Source organism: Halichoerus grypus, chromosome 3 (assembly GCF_964656455.1).
Source record: "Halichoerus grypus chromosome 3, mHalGry1.hap1.1, whole genome shotgun sequence".
Lineage (NCBI taxonomy): Eukaryota > Metazoa > Chordata > Mammalia > Carnivora > Phocidae > Halichoerus > Halichoerus grypus.
The window spans coordinates 57,996,665-58,020,892 of NC_135714.1; the positions used below are offsets into that span (position 1 = coordinate 57,996,665).

Below are 24,228 nucleotides of genomic sequence, written 5' to 3' on the forward strand. Positions count from 1 at the left end.
CAGGAGTAGTGTAAGCATCATAGCATTCCATTGCTTTCTCCACCCTGTCCCCACCCCCCTCCCTTTTTTACATATATTACACTAAGAGTGAGAAATTATAACAATATCTCCTTACTATAATAATATATTAAGTGCCTTAATTATTTTAGAGCCATTATCCCAGGGTCTTCTGTTCTAAATTTTTTTCACTGTTTCCCCACTCAGGTACTACATTACTGATGAACATTGTGGCAATCTAGAGAAACACATAAGAGTTTTAGTGAAACAGACAAGACCAGACTAACAGGAAAAGACTTGTCTTTGCATAGCTGAAAGGCTCTTTTTGTTGCCCTGGGCAGTATATATCTAAATCTATACATTCCTGTTTTTAGAATTTGGGAATACAAGGGTTGGAAGATACACGAAATCATACCTTACACTTGCAGGATGTCTAAGCGTGATTGGAATCTAATACAGTATTTATTATTGGGAATGATAGAGAGCCTTGCATTGTAGAAGTACAAACAGTAGTCATATACAAATAATATAAGAAATATAGTTTATGTTTCATTTATATGTTATAAAAAGTTATATGAATATAATTGTAAATTCTATTTTCATTCTCCCTTGCTCCCTCTCTTCTTCTCTCCTTCCATCCATTTATCTGTCTGTTGAGTTGATTAGGTGATTAAGTAACAGAGAATTTACTGTACTTTGAGGAATATTATCCTTAACATGTTTTAATATGTATAATTATTAATTTTAAGATTCCCTTAGACTACTGAGATGCAAACCAAAATGCAAAAGAATTTAAGTGTCTAAAATATTATGTAATATATAATATAATGTGACATAATAAATATGTTATGATATAATATGTATTCAGAAAAAGAAACCCAGAAAGACCCAATCTAAATAAATCACTTTCGAGGGTTTCGTGGAGAGCACTTCAAAAAGATAGACAGTCATTCTCTGGAACAACTGAAATCGAGGCCCATGCTACTGCAATTGTGAGAGACAGGTCAAACATATTAAAACATAATGAACAAAGAGAACAGACAGAAGTTTTGAATATGAGCTTCAATCAAAATTCACAAAGGAAGTTTTGATTTTGGGCATTGATTTGCAACTGAGCTGCTTCTTTCAGGGGCAACTCTATGTAGTAGATGGTACAATGTGAGACTGCAGGGATTTATTCATTAATTAAGGATGGTTGATAAATTCCCTAAGCAATACTGGAGAGGAAAACTAGCTATATGTAATCATTTATTTTAATATATGACAACCCAGGTATTTCTAAACAGTGGAGAAGTGAATGAGGAAGATTTTATCAAAAAGGTAAAAGTTAAAATGTATTAAATGACCAGAACAGAATTTGAAGAGGTTTATAAAACACAGAAGAATATATCTGGATATTTTAAATTAAAACAACAAATTGGGAAATTTCAGCCTCTATGTTGACAGAAACAGTATCTATATCTTATAAAGAGTTCAGTGAAAGTGATAAGCTAAATATCAAGTTCTCAAAAAAATGAACAAAAAATGTGATTTGATTTATTTAATGAGAAAAAATTAATAATGAAACATGCAAAAGTGACCAGTTTCAGTAGTAATTAAAAATGCAATTTGGGAGCCTGGGTGGCTCAGTTGGTTAAGCGCCCAACTCTTGATCTCAGTGCAGGTCTTGATCTCAGGGTCACGAGTTCAAGCCCCATGCTGGGCTCCATGCTAGGCATGGAGCCTACCTCAAAAAAATGCAGTTTGAAATAGCAACATATTCTAGTTTTATTCCTATTAACATAGTAAAATTTCAGAGAAATTTAATTGACTAATGTTGAGATTATTTTGAAATTGCTGTATTTTGCTGGTATCAGGATAAACTGCTCAAACCATTTTGTGTAGTAATTAGGTAGTAATATAAAAAGTTACATAATGTCTTCTCTTTTTTATTTTCTAATACTCATAGGAATTTGTTCTTTTGAAAAATTCCAAGGAAGAAGAAAATGACATGCATTATAATTGCATAGGATGGGGAAGGGAAAACTACAAATGACTAATGATGGAGAAACTCGATGGAATACTATGCTGCCATTTGTAAGGGATATTTGGGACACATGGATACAATAAGTAAGGTGTTTTTCTTTTTTTAAAGATTTTATTTATTTATTTGAGAGAGAGAGAATGAGAGACAGAGAGCACGAGAGGGAAGAGGGTCAGAGGGAGAAGCAGACCCCCCGCTGAGCAGGGAGCCCGATGCGGGACTCGATCCCAGGACTCCAGGATTATGACCTGAGCCGAAGGCAGTTGCTTAACCGACTGAGCCACCCAGGCGCCCAGTAAGGTGTTTTTCAATAACTAAGATTTAAGAAAAATAATATTTTTGCAAGGAGACAATAAAATTAAAACATAATGGATCAAGTCAGAAGAAGGAAAATGGCTGCCAGGCCTAAAGAATATAACTGTAACCAGAATGAACTTACTGACACTTCTAACGAACGTGTCAATTGAAGATAGGGTTGCTCCCCAACTGAAGCAACAGAAAAGGAGGAGTCTTAAAGACAAAACAGGTCTGCCCATTCAACACTGATTAGGACTTTATTATCCTGCTTAGAAGTACTTGAAGCCATTATGGGGACAGGCATTTAATTACATTAGAGACTCAGTGTTTGTAGTCCATTCTAATCAAGCAACCTCCCATGTAGCTTGCCTGAAGGGAGAAAATGTGATAGGTCAAAGCAAACACAGGGATGTAGGTTTGTACCTTTACTTCTTTACTTCCCATTGTAAATTAATAAATTGTTATTTTAGTCTCATCATATGTCAGTCTCAGAGGACTGATAGAATGAATTGATATCCCTGTATCCAATTAATTCTGGGGCAAGGAACAAATTGGGTGTCCCAGTCTGTAAAGAAGGGAACAGTGAAAAACTTACCAAGGTAAGTGGCATGTTGTGGACATGGCTAGTCACCTGGCCTTCCACAAGTGATACCTTATCTCATTTTACAATGTCTTTGAGTATCTACACATTAAGATGATAATTAGGAACCATACAGCAAGTAGAAAAACAGTTTTGACATAATTTTAAGTGAAAAAGGTAAGGCATAACACTTTGTCTATTATGAAAGCAACAACTTAAAATATGCATGAATATGGGCATAAAAATAAAAGAACAAGGGAAAGGAAACAGTGACTATATTAGAAGGGCATACCAATATTTCATTTCCTTTATTGCTATTTTGTTTACATCATAAAAATCAGGAGAAAAAAGTTCTGCATTGTATGGATATAAAATTTATAACAATATGATATTTAATAATACAAATCATGGCATATTTAATAATAAAGTGATAAAATATATATCAAGCAATGCTAATTTTAGAGGCATTTTCATTTCTAATTTACCTATGAATCTGCTAAGGCCAAATATGGTAACAGAGAAAACTCAAATTCAAAATGAAGTTGGAATAGCTACATAACTATATACCTCATACCAAAAAGAATATTTTCCCGGGGCGTATGGATGGCTCAAGCCTCCAATTTTTGATTTGGGGTCAGGTCATGATCTCAGGGTTGTTGGATCAAGTCCCCCATGGGGCTCTGCACAGAATCTGCTTGTCCACCCCTTGCCCCCCACCCCCACTCATGCTCGCTCTCAAATCAATAAATAGAATTTTTAAAACAAACAAACAAAAAGAGTATTTTGTGGACATGTGGCTTCTCAATTTTCAGAAAAGTGAAATCATATTGAGCAGTAAGAGTCATCTTTTAAATGCATTAAAGACGTTGAATAATTTCTGGTGAATTACTTTGTAATAAATATACAAATAGAAAGACTGGCCATATATGCTTGTAATTTTCCTTTTGAGCAAGCAGGTTAATTTACTGGTTCATTTCATTCCTGGTTTTCTCTTTTTTCCCCTCAATTATTAAAACAATTTAAAAGAATATATATATAATATACATATTTTGTATATAATTTATATATATATGAGAATATATATATTTGCATCTCCTAGTTTCTCATGATCAAACTGAAATTTATAAGAAATAATTTGTTTACACAGACACTCATAATTAAAAAGCTTATCATATGGTGATTTCCATCTACACCCTTAGCAGTTAAAGGATTTTTTGGTTTTTGAGTATCGTGATCTCTGACATAAATATTAAATAAAGTTTACTGTTGAGGGCCACCAGTATTGGGCTAGTAGAACAAAATAAAGTCAAAGGTAAGCATTACCCAAATGGAGGCTTGAAATTAAAATTTTAACCTTAAGTATTTAAGTAATTTTATTCAAATAGGGATTCAATATAAGCAGAAATGTCATCACTCCAATTCTTTCCTTTCTTTGGTGTGTTTATTCTTTTCCTTTAATCTCTTTTTTGCTTTTTTTTAACCACTGAGTCAGCTTCGTGCAAGTCTGCACCTCCCTCTAGGGTATGAAAATAGCAGTCACTTTTCACTCATTTTGGGGGAGAAATAATCTTCCCAAAGGAACTTTGTTAGTGCCTCCACAGTTCTGCTTTCCAAGGTTCAGCATCAAAAGCTGTTTTTATCACTAGTCCTCCTTGACTGCCCTCCCTCTGGCTGGTGTGGAAGCTGACTAGATGTGAGTCAGGCACTGCTTACTACATTCAGAACAATTTCTCACGGGTAAGAGTAAACAAGGAGTCATGGACTATAAAATTAAAATAAACTGCAGTAGCTTTCTAGAAAAGCAAGGAGAGAGTAGATTTTATTGTAAATAAGGAAAGAAGGGAGCTAATTGAGTCTCTGGGGTATATTATATCCTGGGTCAGTCTTAAAACACTTTGTATCCAAGTAAGTTGAAACATACTTGGTTAATCTCTATGCTTCTCATTCATGACATGTAGAAATGTGAATTTAGAGTTAGTTTAAAATTATCTTTTCTTTGTTTGTTTCTGGGTGCATTTTATTCTGCAATGACTTTTACCTCAAAACTCTGGGATACTTTTGTAAACACAGATGTGTACAGCATATGCAAACATAGGCACTCAGAGATAGACCCGATTTTAGGAGGTTATAAAATACAGTACTCTCTTTTTTTTTTTAATTTGAATATAGTTGATACACATGTTACATTAGTTTCAGGCAACCTAGTGGTTTGACAAGTTTATACATTATGCTATGCCCACCACAAGGGAAGCTACCATCTGTTCCATTACCTCCCTATTACCCATTCCTTACGCTGTGACTTTTATTCTTGTGACTTATTTATTTATAACTGGAAGCCTGTATTTCCTTCTCCCATTCACCCATTTTGCCCAACCCTCCACCCCTCTCTCCTCTGGCAACCATCAGTTTATTCTCTATATTTACAGGTCTGATTCTGCTTTTTGTTTGTTTATTCATTTGTTTGTTTTTTAGATTTCACCTATGAGTGGAATCATATGGTATTTGTTTTTCTCAATCTGATTTATTTCACTTAGTATAATAACCTCTAATTCCATCCATGTTGTCTCAAATGCCATGATCTTATCAAAGGTGGTTATGTAATATTCCTCTGTGTGTGTGTGTCTGTGTGTGTGTGTGCGTGCGTGTGTGTGTGTACACCATATTTTCCTTATCCACTAGTCTATTGATAGACACTTAGGTTGCTTCCATATTTGGCTATTCTAAATAATGCTGTAATAAACATAGGGGTGCATACATCTTTTTGAATTAGTGTTTTTGTTCTCCTTGAGTAAATACCCAATAGTAGAATTACTGGATCATATAGTATTTCTATTTTTAAATTTTTGAGGAACCTCCATACTGTTTTCCACAGTAACTGCACCAATTTACATTCCCATCAACAGTGCATGAAGGTTCCTTTTTCTCCACACCTCGCCATAAAATACAATACCCTTAAATATGCAAATCATCTCCCACCTCCATAGTTAAACACAGGTGTGTCCTTAGATGTCTTTCCGTTCCCCTCTACAACTTTGGGCATACTTGGAAAGAAAACAGGAAGACAAGAATAAACATGTTATATAATACAAATTGGTATCAGAAGAAGAATCGAGTAAAAAAATAGAGAAATTAATACAGATAAAATGCTTAATTTTGGATACTAGTGATTCCACTATCATGTTGGTTTGAAAAATTGTATCTTGCAATTGTTTAAAGAAATATATTTAAAAGCCTTTTCTAGCAAAATAAATATAAAAGCCTTTTCCATTGTCTCTAGTTTTTAAATGATCTATGTTGAAGTACTTTACATGTGGTCTGACAAATGCAGAATAGTCTTTTTTTTTTTAAAGATTTTATTTATTTGACAGAGAGAGACACAGCGAGAGCAGGAACACAAGCAGGGGGAGTGGGAGAGGGAGAAGCAGGCTTCCCGCTGAGCAGGGAGCCCGATGTGGGACTCGATCCCGGGACTCCGGGATCATGACCTGAGCCGAAGGCAGACGCCTAACGACTGAGCCACCCAGGCGCCCCAAATGCAGAATAGTCTTAAGGTTATATTTCTCTATGAACTGGATTTATATTTATGTTAATGCAATCTTGGATTATATTAACCTTTTTAAACATCTACATTATATTTTAGCTCTTTGTGAGCCTGGGGTCTACTAAAATTCTCTGTTTTCACAGGATCATTATCCGATGTTTCTGAGATTGAATTTTTCACCTTAAGGGCAGAACTTTTTCTGAACTACTGCCAAATTTTATCTCATTTACTTTACTTCTTTATTTTAGTCAATTAAGGTAATCATTTTGAATCTTGATTCTTTTATCAGTCATATTATTTACTGCAGGGGTTGGTGAGCTTTATCTAGATCTGTAAAATCTAGATCATGAATATTTTAGGCTTTGTGGGCCAGAGGTCTTTGTTACATGTTCCAAAAAAGAAAGAAGGAAAGGAGGGAAGGAAGGAAGGAAGGAAAGAAAGAAAGAAAGAAAGAAAAGAAAGAAAGAAAGAAAGAAAGAAAGAAAGAAAGAAAGAAAGGAAGGAAGGAAGAAAGAAAGAAAGACGAAAGAAGGAAAGAAAAAGAGAGAAAGAAAGAGAGAAGAAAGAAAGGAAGGAAGAGAGAAAGAGAGAAAGAAAAAAGAAAGAGAAAGAAAGAAAAGAAAGAAAGAAAGAAAGAAAGAAAGAAAAAGAAAGAAAGAAAGAAAGAAAGAAAGAAAGAAAGAAAGAAAGAAAGAAAGAAAGAAAGAAAGAAAAAGAAAAAGAGAGAGAAAGGAAGGAATCTTTTGAATGTAAAGAGCATTCTTAGCTCAAAGGCCATATAATGCAGACCTCTGACCAGATTTAGTCACAGACTATAGTTCACTGACTCCTGGTGAATTTTATTGGTTATCTATTGCTGTATAACAAATCAGCTCACAACTGAGTGGCTAAGAAATACCAAACATTATTATCTCCCAGTTTCTGTGGGTTAGGAATCCAGGGCTTGGCTTATCTGGGTGCCTCCGCACCAAAGTCCCTCACCAGGCTGCAGGTGTTGTCTGGGTCTGCAGTCTCATTTGAAGCCTCAGGTGAGGGAAGATCTGGTTCTGGGCTCACTCACATGGTTGTTGGCAGAATTCAGTTCCTCATGGGCTATGTGTTTTGAAAGTAAAGGAAAGACAGCTTCACTAGTTGGGCTGAGTGTTTCAGCTCCTCACTAGCTGTTGGGTACAGGTCTCCCTCAGTTCCTTTCTACACGGGCCTCTCCATGAGGCAGCTAGAGTCCATCACAGCAAGTTAGCAAGAGAGAATAAGAAAGAAGATGCAAAATGGAAACCATAATCTCTTTGTAATCTAATTTCAGAAGTGACTCCCATCACTTTTGCTCTATTATATTTATTAGAAGTGAGTCATTAGGACCAGTTCACACACAAGGGGAGGGGATTACATGAAGGTATGAATGCCAGGAGGCAGGAATCACTGGGGCCATCTTACAGGCTGTTTACCACGTCAGTCCATCCAGAATTTTCTGCCACTTAAACAAAGCATGCTTTATTCATCCAAGGTTTTGATAAAAATATTAGAGAAGAGGTGTTCATGACAGAGTCTTATGGCATGTTTTACCCTCCAAACTGACTCCAGTCCACTAACTAATATTATGAATATTGCTGGATGCCTAGCTGTACATTCTCGATACCGGTGTGATTGGACTAACATTTTGTCTTCATATCCTTGGAGATCTCAGGAGACAATTTTGTCAAACGTATTTTTAAAATTACACTATTTATGCTTCACTGGATAGGTGAAATCAAGTTAAAATAAGATTCAACGACTGTCTTGAAGAATAAAATAAATCACAGCACTACTAGAGCTCAAAGGATGTCATAAATAAAGAGGACCAGTTCCATCTGCCTTGCATTCTTGACAGGCAGTTTTAGGGCTGACTGCATCTTATATGAGCCTGAAGTTTTTTAGCCAACTAGTGAAGCTGTCTTTCCTTTACTTTCATTCATGCTCTCATAGAATGATTTATATTTTCTTGTAGAATAGCTAACAGACCAGATCAGGGGTAAATTATACTTTATAAACATTTTAACAGTAAATCACAATCATAGTTTGATTCAGGAATCTTTCAAAATTAGATAATACCAGTCATTAATACATGCCATCTAGATAGCAACCTTATGCCAATACAATGTTTCTACTACTCCGAGAAAAAAGTATAATACTGTAATCAGAATTGACAATATAAAGTCCCATAGTTTTAAGTGCTGTATCACTCAAACTTCAATTCCGCGGACAGCCCAAAGATTGCAACTCTTTCCCCATAAAGTAATAGAATAATTACTATAACTTATTGAGTGTATACTATGAGCCAAAGACTGTGCTAAACAACTTTCTATGGATTTTCCCATTAATTCTCCTTAACAATCCTGGGAGGTATGTACTATTATTATGTACGTTTACAGAGAGATTAAGCAACTTGCCTCTGATCATTTGGAAGTGAAATTCTAAAACCCAGTAGCCTAAATCCGGAGTACTTTCTCTTAAAGCAGAGGCACAAGTGTAACATTTCTTTGAAAAATGCTAAGGAAACTTTTCCTAGGGAACATGGGTGAATGATTTACTAATTATTAACTTTTTTTAAAAAAAGTTTGACACCACTAGATGGCAACATTTTCAAAAGCTTTAATAAAACTTTTGAAAATTTAAGGTGGAAAAGTAACTAAACTTTATTATTATTTCATTTTCATTTTAAAAATTTCAGCTTTATTGAAGTATAATTAAAAATAAAATTGTAAGATATTTAAAGTGTACATCGTGATGATTTGATAAATGTATAATTGTGAAAGGATTCTCCCCATCTAGTTATCACATCCATCATCCCATTAATTAATTAATTAATTTTATTTAGAATTCTTAAGTTCTACTCTCTTAGCAAAGTTCAATTATACAATACAGTGTTATCAACTCTGGTCACCATGTTTTACATTAGATCCTCAAACCTTATCTTACTGCTGAAAATGTGTCCAACTTCTTCCCATTTGCCCCACCCCCCAGCTGCAGGCAACCACTTTTCTACTCTGTTTCTATGAGTTTGTCTTTTTTGGGGGATTTATTTATAAGTGATACCGTGCAGTATTTGTCTTGCTCTGTGTGGCTTCTCTCACCTAGCATGAGATGCTCGAGATTCATCTGTGTTATCACAAATGGCAGGATTTCTTTCTTTCTCATGGCTGAGTGATATTCCATTGCATATATATACATATATACACATACTTATGCATATATGTACTCTTATATGTATATATTACATTTATATATACAATTGTATATGTGTGTATATATACATACTAAATATATGCATAAATATATACATACAACATATATATAATATATACACACACAGCCCACATTTTCTTTATTCATTCATTGATGGACACTTAAGTTCCCATATTTTGGCTATTGTGAATAATGCAGCAGTGAACATGGGAATGCAGATATCTCTTTGATATCCTGTTTTTATTTCTTTTGGATATACACCCAGAAGTGGAATTGCCAGATCATATGGTAGTTCCATTTTTAATTTCTTGAGGAAACTTCATCCTGTTTTCCATAGCGGCTACACCAATTTACATACCCACCAACAATGATTAAGGGTTCTTTTTTTTCCCTATCCTTGCCAACACTTGTTATCTCTTGGCTTTTTGATGATAACCATTCTAACAGGTGTGAGGTGATATCTCATTGTGGTTTTGATTTGCATTTCCCTGATGTTTAGTGATACTGAACATCTTTTCATGTACCTGTTGGACATCTGTATGTCTTCTTTGAAAAATGTCTACTCAGTTCCTCTGCCCATTTTTAAATTGGGAATTTTTGCTTTTTGCTATTGAACTGTTATAAGTTCTTCATATATTTTGGGTACTAACCCCTTATCAGATATATGATTTACAAACATTTTTTTCCTTTCTGTAGGTTGTCTTTTCATTTTGTTTGTGGTTTCGTTTGCTCTGCAGAAGCTTTTTTAGTTTAGTGTAGTCCTACCTATTTATTTTTGCTATTGTTTTCTTCACTTTTGGTGTTAAATTAAAAAAAAAAAACATTGCTAAGACCAATGTCAAGGAGTCAACTCTTTATATTCATCTAGGAGTTTAATGGTTTCAGGTCTTATTTCAAGTCTTTAATCTGTTTTGACTTAACTTTTGTATATAGTATAAGATGAGATACAATTTCATTCTTTTGCATATGTCTCTTTAGTTTTCCCAATACTATTTATTGAAAAGACTATCCTTTCCCCATTGTGTATCCTTAGCTCTTTTGTTGTAAATTAATTGACCACATATGTGTGGGTTTATTTCTGGGCTGTCTATTCTGTTTCATTAATCTATGTGTCCTTTTTTATGTCAATACCATATGTTTTGATTGCTATAGTTTTGTAATATAGTTTAAAATCAGGAAGTGTGATGCCTCCAGCTTTGTTCTTCTTTCTCAAGATTGCTTTGGCTATTCATGGTCTTTTGTTTCCATACACATATTGGGATTGTTTTTTACATTTCTATGAAAAATGCCATTGGAAGTTTGATAGGGATTGGAGTGAATCTGCAGATTGCTTTGCTAGTATAGACATTTTAAAAATAGTAATTCTTCTAATCCATGAGCATATAATATCTTTTTATTTATTTGTGTCTTCTTCAATTTCTTTTATCAGTGTCTTATAGTTTTTAGTACACAGGTCTTTCATTTCCTTGTTTAAATTTATTCCTAGGTACTTTATTCTTTTTGACACAATTGTAAATGGAATTGTCTCTTTAATTTCTCTTTCTGATAGTTCATTTTTAGTGTATAGAGCAGCAACTAATTTTTGTATGTTGATTATGTATCCTGCAACCCTATTGAATTTGTTTATTAGTTCTAATAGTTTTTGGTAAAGTCCTAAAGGGTTTTTGACATATAATATAATGTCATCTGCAAATAGAGACAGTTTTACTTCTTTGTTTTCAAAATGGATGTCTTTTATTTCTTTTTTGTGCCTAACTGCTCTGGCTAGGACTTCCAGTCCTATGTTGAATAGGAGTGGCAAAAATGGGCATATTTATCTTGGTCCTGATCTTAAGGGAAAAGCTTTCAGTTTTTCACCATTGAATATGGTGTTAACTGTGGCTTGTCATTTATGGCCTTTATTATGTTGAGGTACATTCCCTCTATATCTACTTCCTTGAAGAGTTTCTTTTTTTTTTTTTAAATCAGGAATGGATATTGAATTTTGTCAAATGCTTTTTCTGCATCTAAAGAGATAATCAGGGGCCCCTGGGTGGCTCAGTCAGTTAAGCGTCTGCCTTTGGCTCAGATCATGATCCCAGGGTTGTGGGATTGAGTCCCACATCCGGATCCCTGCTCAGCGAGGAGTCTGCTTCTCCCTCTGCCTCTACCCCTCCCCCCTGCTTGTGCTCTCTCTCTCTCTCTCACACATGCTCTCAAATAAATAAATAAAATTAAAAAAATAAAGAGATAATCATATAGTTTTTATCCTTCATTTTGTGAATGTGGTATATCACATTGATTGATTTATGTATGTTGAACCATCCTTGCATCCTAGGAAAAAATCCCACTTGATCATGGTATATGATCCTTTGAATGTTCATCAAGGATCTTGACTTGTAATTTTCTTTTCTTGTAGTGTTCTTGACTAGTTTTAGTACCAGGGTAATACTGGCCTCATAAAATAAGTTTGAAACTGTTTCCTCCCCTTGATTATTTGTTGGTATTAGTTCTTCTTCAAATGTTTGATAGAATTCAACAATGAAGCCATCTGGTCCTGGATTTTTCTTTGTTGGGAGGTTTTTGATTACTTATTTAATCTTCTTACTCGTAATTGGTCTGTCCAGATTTTCTATTTCTTCATGATTCAGTTTTGTAGCTTGTATGTTTCTAGGAATTTATCCATTTCTTCTAGGTTTTCCACTTTGTTGACATCACTTTTATTACTGATTGGTTTTCTATGAAAAAACTATCTTTTTTTTAAAAAAGATTTTATTTATTTGAGAGAGAGCAAAAGCAATCACAGAGGCAGAGGGATCACAAAGGCAAAGGGAGAAGCAGACATCGCTGAGCAGGGAGCCTGATGCGGGACTCAATTTCAGGACCCTGAGATCATGACCTGAGCCTGAGGCAGACGTTTAACTGACTGAGCCAGCCAGGTGCCCTTGAATAAACTATCTTTGGTTGAACAAATTATAATTGCTTTATTTGTAGGAAAGTTTTTCAATGATGTAATATAACTATGGCAGAGATTTAAGTAGACAAAAATTGGAGTATTATGTTGCTTTTTCTGTGTACCTTATGTTTTACTTTAGTTTGAGGTTAAAGATAAGTTCTTATGAATAACTTAAAATTTCTTCCTAGAGGTTTTCCCTCATGCCACAGTACTGCCACCAAGTATTGTTTGTTTAACATCAAGCATGGAAAACTCTTTAAAAGTACTTTTCAGAACAACACTGTGCTATATATAACAAGCTTTAGTGATTTCACAAATAGAATTTGTACTGCTTCGAATGCACCTCTCCTCCTTTACCTCACATACTCCTGTAGACATTTTGAGGTCTCACTTCATGTGTATCTTTTTCCTCTGTGATGCTCCTTCCACTTATGCAGGCAGTTATATTCTTCCCCCTGCACCATCATAGTACCATATACATGATCCATTTGAGCCTTTGATATGTTACATATGTCCTGGTGATAAACTTATGTGTCTATCTTCCCACTCCATTGGGACAGTCCCAAAGGCAGTCTTACTAAAAATTCGTACTTCTAAATATCTCCTCATCCCATCCCAGTGTCTGTCCACAGTGCTTAGCATTGTATCTGACACAGTAGTAATAATAAATTCTTGACCATAAGACCAAGTAACTATTTGATCAGAGCTGCCCGTGATGAATATGTTATCAAATCAAAATAACCAAAAAATTGGTCATGCCCAGCAGTATTCCATCATCTAATGGAAGTAATATATATGGAACCAAGCCTCAGAATATCTAGAGGCACAAATAAGTTGCAGATGACTCAACATTCTGACTATGCTACTCCTGCAACACTGTCATTTCTCCCTCAACTTTATTTAGGGAATCATAGGAGATTCTTTATTACCTAAATATGTGACTCTGGTTAACAGATTAGTCTAGATGATTTGTTGGCACCAAGTGGAAGTGAACTGCTACTGCCTTACAACCCCATTCAGGGTTGGCCCGTAAGGATCATAAGGAGGAATTCCTCCTAATGGGTGGAATTTTTAGTATTTCAGATCATTTTCCAATTTTTATGAAAGGGGTGGTTTCAGTCACAAATCTACACTTATTCATGGTCATTGGCTAATGGAACTGGGAAGAAGAAGATTGTAATCTTAGAGATAAGGTGGTTTGAGAAGTAAAATACATGGATAGACCTTTTTTAATTGACCTAAAACATAAGAGTATTGTCCTGAGTGAATGTTCATCAAAAAGCTCTTACCGTTCAAGAGTATCTTAATAATCAGATGGACAAAAAGATAATTCCTTTAACTGTGAGTCAACCTTTTTCCATGGCCACATTATTACTTTTTCAATGCATTCGTGAATAAAATGGCCATCCTGCAGGAATAGAGGCTATACATGAACTCAACAATATCAATGTTTACTCCTGAAGGGTGAAATTGTCACCATTACTCAATGCCTAATTTGCCAACAGCAGCAACTTATCCTCAACCTTTTATGTGATAAATCCACTAGTTTTCTATTGCTGCATAAAAATGATCACAGCTTATAACACACATTTATTATTTCACAGTTTCCTTGGGTCATAAGTTTGCACATGGTGTGGCTGGGTCCTTTGCTCAGGGTCTCACAAGGCTGCAAGCAAGGTGTTGAACAGACTGCATTCTCATTTGGAGGCTTGATTGGGGAAGAATCCAATTCTTTCTCTCTCTCTCTTTTTAAGATTTTATTTATTTATTTGGGAGAGAGAGAGAGAGAGCATGAGCGGGGGGTGGGGATGGGGGGAGGGGCAGAGGGAGAAGCAGACTCCCTGCTGAGCAGGGAGCCAGACACAGCTCTCAATTCTGGGATCTTGAGATCATGACCTAAGCCAAAGGCAGCTGCTTAACTGACTGAGCCACCCAGGTGCCCTGGGAAAAATGCAATTCCAAGCTGATTCACTTTGTTGGCTATATGCCTAAGGGCCCTGGCTTTCTGCTGACTGTTGTCTGGAAGCTGTCCACACTTCTTTGACATAGTCTTCATGAACATGGGCACTTATTTCGTCAAACCACAAGCAGAGCTGGCTTTATGGGCATGTATTCTATGCTGTAACACAAGTCCTGTGCTTAAAAGGCCCCACACTTGGTTTAATGTTCTTCTGTAGCCATTTTGAAATTCTTAACAGTTTTTGAATAAGGAGTCCCACATTTTGCTTTATGCACTGAGCCTCACAAATTATGTAGTCAGTCCTACCTGCAAGGAGAATCTCTAGCTTTAGTATGCTAAGATGTAGTCTTTTATAACATGATGTAATCACAAAAATGATATCCATCACCTTCTGCTGTGTAATGTAATCACAGGAGTGACATCCCATTACCTTTGCTATAGTATGTTGGTTAGAACCAAGTCGCAAGACCTGCCCACACTCAAGGGGTAGGAATTACAAAAAGGCATGACTACAAGGAGGTGGGGATCATGAGGGCCACCCCTGGAGTCTTTCTCCTACAATACCAAAATGGGAGTAGAGTAGGTAGAGGGCAGGTCACTAGAAAGAATATAGATCAGATATCTCTACCTGCCATGCTCTATTGCATGGAGTTTCTGACTGTCTTATTTACAGTTGTTGTATTCCACACAGCATTGCCTCTGAGGAATTGATTTTATAGTTAATAGTTTATCCCTTACCACTTGCCTTATAGGTTGTCAAAATGTACTACTAAACACCAACATATAGTGCTAGGTGGGAATGCCATCTCTTGAGAGGTCAGGATATTGTCTTGTATGATGCATTATAGGCTTGGAACCAGCAATCAATATGTGCTGCTGTTTTTCTCACAGCCAGAATGCACAAATTTTGGAAGCAATGTTTTTTGTTTTTGTTTTTGTTTTTCAGTGTCACATGGCATTTTTTAAAATTTAAATTCAATTAATTAACATATAATGTATTATTTGTCTCAGGGGTACAGGTCTGTGATTTATCAGTCTTATATAATACCCAGTGTTCATTACAACACATACCCTCCCCAGTGTCCATCACCCAGTTAGTTACCCCATCCCTCCACCACCTTCCCATCCAGCAACCCTCAGTTCCTTTCCTATGATTGAGTCTCTTATGATTTGTCTCCCTCTCTGTTTTTGTCTTGCTTCATTTTTTCCTCTCTTTCCTTATGATCCTCTGCCTTGTTTCTTAAATTCCACATATCAGTGAGATCATATGATAATTGCCTTTCTCTGATTGACTTATTTCACTTAGTATAATACCCTCTAGTTCTATCTACATTGTTGCAAATGGCAAGATTTCCTTTTTTGATGGCTGCATAATATTCCATTGTATATATATACCACATCTTCTTTATCCACTCATGCGTTGATGGGCATCTAGGCTCTTTCCATAGTTTGGCTATTGTGGACATTGTTGCTATAAACATTGGGGTGCAGGTGTCCTTTTGGATCACTACATTTGTATCTTTGTGGTAAATACCTAATAGTGCAATTGCTGGGTCTTAGGGTAGCTCTATTTTTAACTTCTTGAAGAACCTCCATACTGTTTTCCAGAGTGGCTGCACCAGTTTGTATTCCCACCGACAGTGTAGGAGGGTTCCCCTTTCTCCGCATCCTCGCCAACATCTGTCGTTTCCTAACTTGTTAATTTTAGCCATTCTGACTGGTGTGAGGTGGCATTTCATTGTGGTTTCGATTTGTATTTCCCTGATGCAACATTTTTAAGTGGTGGTTCACAAAATTATACCCAATGCTCTACTTATAATTTTTTTGGCATCTTGTCTTCAGAACATTAGTTTTTGCTAGTTTAGAGGTCTTAATATCTAAAATAAATGCTGTCATCAGGGAACATAAGTAAAGCTTAATTGAATTGAAAGTGCACAGGGCCACTGGCCATTTGGGCAATTCATGCCACTGGAAAAAGAAGAAAAAAAAGGAGGTTTGGGTGTTGGCAGAGGTGATCCATGCTATTTATGAAGGGTAATAGGTTATTGCTACACAATGAAGGCAAAGAAGTATATGGATAAAGTCCTTTCTTTATAACTTTTATAATTTAAAAAAAAATTTCTTTTAAATTCATTTTCTGAGAGCTACAGTACATTGTTGAAAAGTAGGGGTGTTAGTTGGCATCTGTGTATTATAACCTTAAAAATAATATTTCTAGTTTTTTGTCACTAAGTTTGATGTTTATGGAAGGTTTTTTTAAAAAAGACTTTTAGTTAAGTACACTTTTTTCTATTTTTGGTTTACTACTTTAAAAAATCATGAAAGTGTATTGACTTTTTCTAAAGCATCCTTTCATTAATTGAAATAATCATAAGTTATTCCTTTAATCTATTAATGTGGTGAATCACATCAATTGGTTTTCTGAGGTTGAATCATTTTGGAGTTCCTGGAATAAGCCCTACTTGGCCACCTCTATGTCTATCTATTCAGTGTCGAATGTGACTTGTTAATTTCTTATTTAGATTTTGCACCTGTATTTATAAATGGCATTCACATACAGTATTCCATTCTCATATTGCTCTTGTCCAATTTTAGTTTTAAGATAAATTGGATAGTATATTAGTTAGGGTTCAGTTTAAAACAACAGGTTCTCTGCTACACAAAAAGAGATTTATCCAGTAAGATGTTAAATGGCTTACTTAGAGATACATCAGTAGGGCTGAAAGAGATTTTTATCTGAATTTCCAGGAATTACACTCAAATCTATATTGCAGAACTGGGTCATCAAGATAGATGATGCCAATGATGCAATCAAAAATTTGAAAAATTAAGAAGACGCCATCTCCGCCATGATCAGGAAGCCACTGACTCAGGAAGTTACCTGCCGGTTGGGATACAGAGACTTCTCTATTGCCAGGTCCAAAATCACATTACTTCTGCTAATCACGAAGTCATCTAAGGTTCAGATGCTGCTGCTAGCTACTGGCTCAGGAACCAACCCTGAGTTTGTCACAATCCACTTGCAGCATAGTGGATGCCCTGCACCCTGCCTCCTTCCCCATTTGATTCACTTCAAAATTGAAGTTTCATAGAAGTTAAGTTACATGGAAGAGACTGAATCATATCTGGAATTTAAGCAAGAGAGATTCTGGGAAATGCAATGTTTTATATGGTTTCTGCCTGCTCTAAGGAGGTGGAATAGGTATTAAATGAGCCAATCCACATTGGTGTCCGTGTGTAATTCTCCCTTATTTTCTGTGATCTAAAACAACTTGTATCGGACAGGAATGATTTGTTTCTATAAGGTTTTGTGATATACCTGTAAATTTTGTCCTGAAGAATCTTTTAAACCCACCAGGTTAGGGTGCCTGGGTGGCTCAGTGGGTTAAGCGTCTGCCTTCGGCTCAGGTCATGATCTCAGGGTCCTGGGATGGAGCCCCGCATCGGGCTCCCGGCACTGCTTCTCCCTTTCACTCTCCCTCTGTGCTCTCCCTCTCTTCCTCTCAAGTAAATAAAATCTTAAAAAAATAAAGTGTAAACCCCCCAGTTTAATTTATTTTATATGTGAGAAAAGGGGTAAGAGAAGTCATATTTATATTAATTTGGAAATGAATAAAATGTCCTTGGAAGCATTCACAAATAAATGATAAATGTTAAGATCCTTTTGGGAAAGATACAGGGTAGTTGGAGAATATGGTGGGAGAGAGAATTTTTACTGTATGTACTTGGGAGTATTTTGAGTTTAGAATCATGTGAACACTACCTATTGAAATATATAATAAGTATTGGCATGCTATTTCTTTATGATTTTAAGGATTTCCTCTTCACTTATTCCTAATACTGTTTTTGTTGACTTCTTTTTTTTTATCTTTTTCCCCTAGTTTGCTAAAAACTTATTTATTTTATTAGGCTTTTCACAACTAGCTTTTAGATTTTCTATTCTTTTTGTGTCTTTGCCATTTCTTCAGTTTGGGGTGTAGCTTTATTATTTCCTTCCTGGAGCTACTTTGTTGGGTTTTCTCTCCTATCTCTCTAATTTGAATACTTACTTAACAAATTTCCTTCTCCCCTCTCTCCCACTCCCCATGAATGCAGTTAAAGTTTTAAATTTCCCTTTAGATGCACTCTGGGTGCATCCTATGTGTCTTTAATATATAGTACTTCACTTCATTGTCTTTTAAACTGTCAAAGCCATTTTTATTATTCATTTTAACAAGTTAACAAATTCTGTTGTTTATGTAAGTTAATCTTTTAAATGCACTAGACTCTATATATTATGGCATCTTATTTCCATGTATCACATTATAAAACAGAGTGATAGATACATCATTCTGATGTGGAAATCAAGGAAATAAAATCAATCTACTAATTTTAATACCTCAGTTAAATGCCCAGGGAGATTTCTCAGCTTAAAAAAGATAAAAAACAAAAAATCTTTATGAAGCTTATACTATACTATCATTGCAGTTTTGTCATAAAATAACCTAGTCCACAATTTTTTTTTTAGTTCACTTATATTTTTTTCAAGTTTTTTATTTAAATTCCAGCTAGTTAACATACAGTACAATATTGGCTTCAGGTGTAGAGTTCAGTAATTCATCACTTATGTACAACATCCAGTGTTCACAATTTCTTTTGAGGTCAAAATGTAAAGGCTCAGAGTTTTTTGGTTCCTAGATTTTCTTTTTGCAGTCTTTTCCCTTCTTCAGATTCTTCAAGCTTTCTTTTCTTTATCTATTCATCCCATCAAAACCAGGAAAAATCTGACCATTTATCATTGATGCTTATTTGCTGTCTGGCTATGTTCATTCTGAAGCTAATTTGAATTTCAACCATCCATCTGCATTTAAGTCCTACTCTTTATTTGTAGGTTTATAAAGGTTCATCAGTTGCAACCATAGTGCCGCTATGATATAAGAGTTTGGTAAAAATCAATGAAAGAATTCTGAGAATCAATTGGTTATATGAAATTCACAGTAAAGAACATTATTTTATTATTATTTATATTAATATTTAGTTTCTCTTTTGGTGTAACTTGAAATGGGGGGCCAAATTGATTTATCTCTCTTTATCTCCCCTCTCCCCTCAAGCCTGCTCCTTTGAAGAAACTGCTCAAACTAGAGCCCAGTTCCTAGAACTTCTGAGGATGCCAACTACCTACTCCCTTCTGGATTAGTTGGTTCTACCATCTGTCTTACCACAGGTGTGCCTATTCAAATATCATCTCCCCCCACCCCCCGCCCATGGCCTCTTTTTAAACCCAATCTTTGCCAGCCTCTCTCACTCTACAGTTTTATTTTTATTTATTTATTTATTTTTCTGGAACATTGACCTTTAGCACAATTCAAGAGACGTATGTCGATCATTTATTATGCACAAAACACTGTGATAAGCACTAATTCTAATTATTAGTTTGCAGTAAAACTGTTCTCATGGCTAGGAATGTGTATAAACATCATTTCTAATTCTAGATTTGAAGTTTCTAATAAAAGTGCATTAGAACGTTGCTTCATTACGACTTCTGCTGCTCTTTTCGGCTGCTCATACTGCTTTGCACTATAGTTATATTTATGGCACTTATTTCCTCTGTTGGATTTTTAACTCCCTAAGGAGACTACATTTTTGTATTTGACATAGCAATTGGAAACAGATCTTTACCACTTTGTAGGTACTTAAATGTATGAACAGAAAAAGCATTTGATGAATATCAGATTTCTATATTCCTAGTGCTTGCTGGTAAATGTTAAACAACAAGCTCTCTGAAAAAAAGGATACATGTATATGTACATAAGTTCATTATTGTTTATTGACATGAAGGATGTATAGCACACAATTTATAAATAATATAAATAATAATAAAATAATGTTCTTTACTGTGAATTTCATATAACCAATTGATTCTCAGAATTCTTTCATTGATTTTTACCAAACTCTTATATCCATAGCGGCACTATGGTTGCAACTGATGAACAGGCGTTACAACATGATGTCAGTTGATAACGTTCATATACCTTAACAAGTAAGATAGAAAAAGACTCAAAACCCAAAGACCGATGTCAGAACTTCGCTTGTTTTTCAATAGTGTGTGACTTCTTTACTGAATCAGATAATAATTTACAAATGCTGAAAGAATATTTCTCCAATTTTTTTGTGCTATTCACAACATGGTATGACATGACGCACTTCTAAGTTGAATCTGCATTATTAACATTATCTCCATAAGTTTAAGATCTATCATTAAAACAACAAATCAAGACCTGATTTATAGTGTTTCTAAAAATAAATAGAAATAATTTCTCTTCTTCTATTTAAGTACCCTGTTGGATATAAATGATACTCATCAGTAGTAGCATAAATTTGAATTTGCTGTTTGAAAGTAGTTACTCTTGGCATCTCTTTTTCTTTTCTTTTTTTTTTTTTTAAAGATTTTATTTTATTTTTTTGACAAAGAGAGACATAGCAAGAGCAGGAACACAAGCAGGGGAAGTGGGAGAGGGAGAAGCAGGCTTCCCGCGGAGCAGGGAGCCCGATGCGGGGCTCGATCCCAGGACCCTGGGATCATGACCTGAGCCAAAAGCAGACGCTTAACGACTGAGCCACCCAGGCGCCCCGGCATCTCTTTTTCTATTGTGCAGGTTCCGTAGTTGTTCCACCCAACCATTCCTTTTTTGTTTATAGATTGTTCATGTAAACAAAAAGGTGAATCTTACTAGGGGGAGAGATTATCAGAGATTCGGTCTTGAGTTAGTTATAGAACTAAGGAAATCACTTTTCCCTTTCTGGCCCTCTGACTTCTCAACCACAGATGAGATTAAATGAGATGAAACAGATGATCTCTAAGGTTTCCTACAGAGTCTATGATTCAGTGATGGTAGATTATTGTTTTTACATACTTGCTGCTTCTTCCTGTGAAAAGTTGATAATTCCCTGTCCTGTGATGTCAGGCTCAGCCATGTGACCAGTAGTACCCTTCCTGTGGAAAGATTACACTCAGCTCAGTGATACCAGGCATCACTAGGCAACATGCATTGGTCAATGGGACATAGCAGAAGTTATATGTGCCACTGCTGATCAGAAGCTTTAAGAGCCATCCTAGGTTCTGCTCTCTCCCTTTTCACTCTGCCACAACAATGACAAAGCTCCACATAGAGGCTGCTTCTCTACCTGGATCTTGAAGGGGAGAGAATGAGTAGCACACAGCCAACCCCCAACTGACAAATAAAATAATGTCTTTGTTATTGTAAGCCCCTGAGAGAATGGGATTTTTGTTATTGTAGCATTATCTAGCAAAAGATAATTAGTTTATAAATTCATCAATAATTGAATGTTAGTTCATACTTAAAATAACTTCCAATTAAAATTTAATGTAAGTGAAAAAAGGTAATAAATATATGCATCTATTTATATCTTAGTACATATATGCATCCCCAGCCATCACCCTTCAATATCCTCATTTCCCCCAGCCCTTCTCTTTCCTTCAGGATCTCTTATATATATATATATATATATATATGATTATATATAAATATATATTATATATAAATATATTATATATATGATATATAAATATATATATGATTATATATATATTTATATATATATATAAAATAAAGCCACTTAAAATGTTGTAAATATGGAATTTACATTAAATTCTACTATAGATACTATATTTCTGTAACTTCTATTATATATAAATATTCTATATACCTACTCAGAATATTCCTTGTAATTTCTGCCTTGAATCCTTGAATGGTTCTTCCAAGGAAAAGTGAATATTTTTCAAAAGTAATTCTTCATCATTAAGGTATTACTCATCTACTCTAAATTACAGTGTTCCTTAGCAATTCATGATTTCCAAATATTAATTCAAGAGCAGTTCTCCTGAAGTAATATGATTTCTTGATCCTCTATTTGTTGTAATTTTAAAGTTGATTAAAGAAGTTAAAAAGTCTCCAAGCTTACCAGTGCTTCATTTTGTGGCACAAAAATATTGACTCATTTTCCTCTTTACTCCCACAGCAAAGGGACCCTGAAAGCAAACTCTAAATGTCTACGGCAATGACTTATCTGAATGAACTTGTATCTTCAATATCACCAAGGTTATGTTTTGCAGCAGTTTCACTACTTTTTGTACCTTTCCTTTGTTTGCTCATTAACTCTATTGTTTTTGGAAACCGATAATGTCTTTAATACGTTTCTGAATGACAGCTACGTGAGGCTGAGAGACTTGCGATATTTTACATTCATGTTTGACTTATGACATTCTCTCAGAATCAGCATGTGATTTTCTGCTTCTGTGTTCAAAGCAAAATATTCCTGATTGACCATCACATACAACTAACTTGGTTTTTATGGTTTTCTTGAGCTCAATTCACATGCAATACAATTCACCCATTTCAACTATACTTTTCAAGGGCCTTTAGTATATTCACAGAATTATGGATCCATTGCTGCAATCAATGTTAGAACATTTTCATTATCTTGAAAAAAACATTTGCATCCCCTTAGCTGTCACCCCTCAATCTCCTCATCTTCCCCAGACCTAGACAGCTGTTAATGTACTTTCTGTCTCTATCAATTTATCCATTCCTGACAATTCTTATAAATGTATTCTGCAATATGTGGTCCTTTTTTCACCTAGCATAATGTTTTCAAGGTTCATTCATGTTGTGGCATGTATCATCACTTTGTTTCTTTTTACTACTGAATAATATGCCATTCTATGGATATACCACATTTTGTTTATTTATTCACCAATTGCTGAAATTTGGGTTCTTCCACTTTTTGGCCATTGTATAATGTTGCCATGACGATTTGTGTACCTGTTTTTGAGTGACTATATTTTCATTTCCCTTGGGTATATACCCAGGAATGGAACTGGTAGATCATGTAGTAATTCTATGTTTAACCATTTGAGGGATTCCATACTGTTTTCCAAAGTGACTGCAGCATATTACAGTCCTACAAGCAATGTATGGGGGTTCTAATTTCTCTACATCATTCATAACACTTGTTATTATCTGTCTTTTTGATTATAATCATCCTACTGGGTGTGAAATGGTGTCTCATTATGGTTTTGACTTGCATTTTCCCTGACGACTAATGATGTTGTGCAGCTTTTCTTGTGTTTACTGATCACTTGTATATATTTTTTGGAGAACTGTCTATTCAGATCCTTTGCTCATTTTAAAATTGGGGTTATATGACTTTATTACTGAGTTATAATAATTCTTTTTATGTTCTAGATATGTCAGATACAGGATTTACAAAAAATTTTCTCCCATTCTGTGGGTTGACTTTTCACTTTCTTGATGGTGTACTTTGGAGCCACAAAATTTTTTAATTATGATGAAGTCCAGTTCATCTGTTTTTTTCTTCTGTTGATTGTGCTTTTGGTGTCACATCTAAGAAATCATTGCCTAAATCAAGATCACGAGGATTTATGCCTATGTTTTCTTCTAAAAGTTTAACAATCATTGCTTTTACATTTAGGTCTTTGATACATTTTGAGTCAATTTTTGTATACGGTGTGAGGTAGGGTTCAATCTTACTATTTGCATGTGGCTATTTAGTTGCCACAGAACCATGTGTTGATAAGACTATTCTTCACTGATTGGTCATGGCACTCTTGCCTAAAATCTGTTAACCATAGATATATGGGTTTATTTCTGAA

The 24,228-nt window shown here is 35.1% G+C and overlaps 1 long non-coding RNA gene across 7 annotated transcripts in view; it reads left to right on the forward strand.

The window, feature by feature from the left end:
- Positions 1 to 24,228, forward strand: part of LOC144381351 (uncharacterized) — a 108,399-nt gene that overhangs the window by 33,171 nt on the left and 51,000 nt on the right. For 3 of the 7 annotated variants that reach the window (XR_013446372.1, XR_013446371.1, XR_013446369.1), the window contains one exon: positions 22,575 to 22,654. This is a non-coding gene — a long non-coding RNA (uncharacterized LOC144381351). Of the gene's footprint in view, positions 1 to 1,945; positions 2,308 to 17,329; positions 17,587 to 22,574; positions 22,655 to 24,228 lie in introns of those variants that run through there. The other 4 variants (XR_013446375.1, XR_013446368.1, XR_013446367.1 and 1 more) reach the window with 3 other exon arrangements.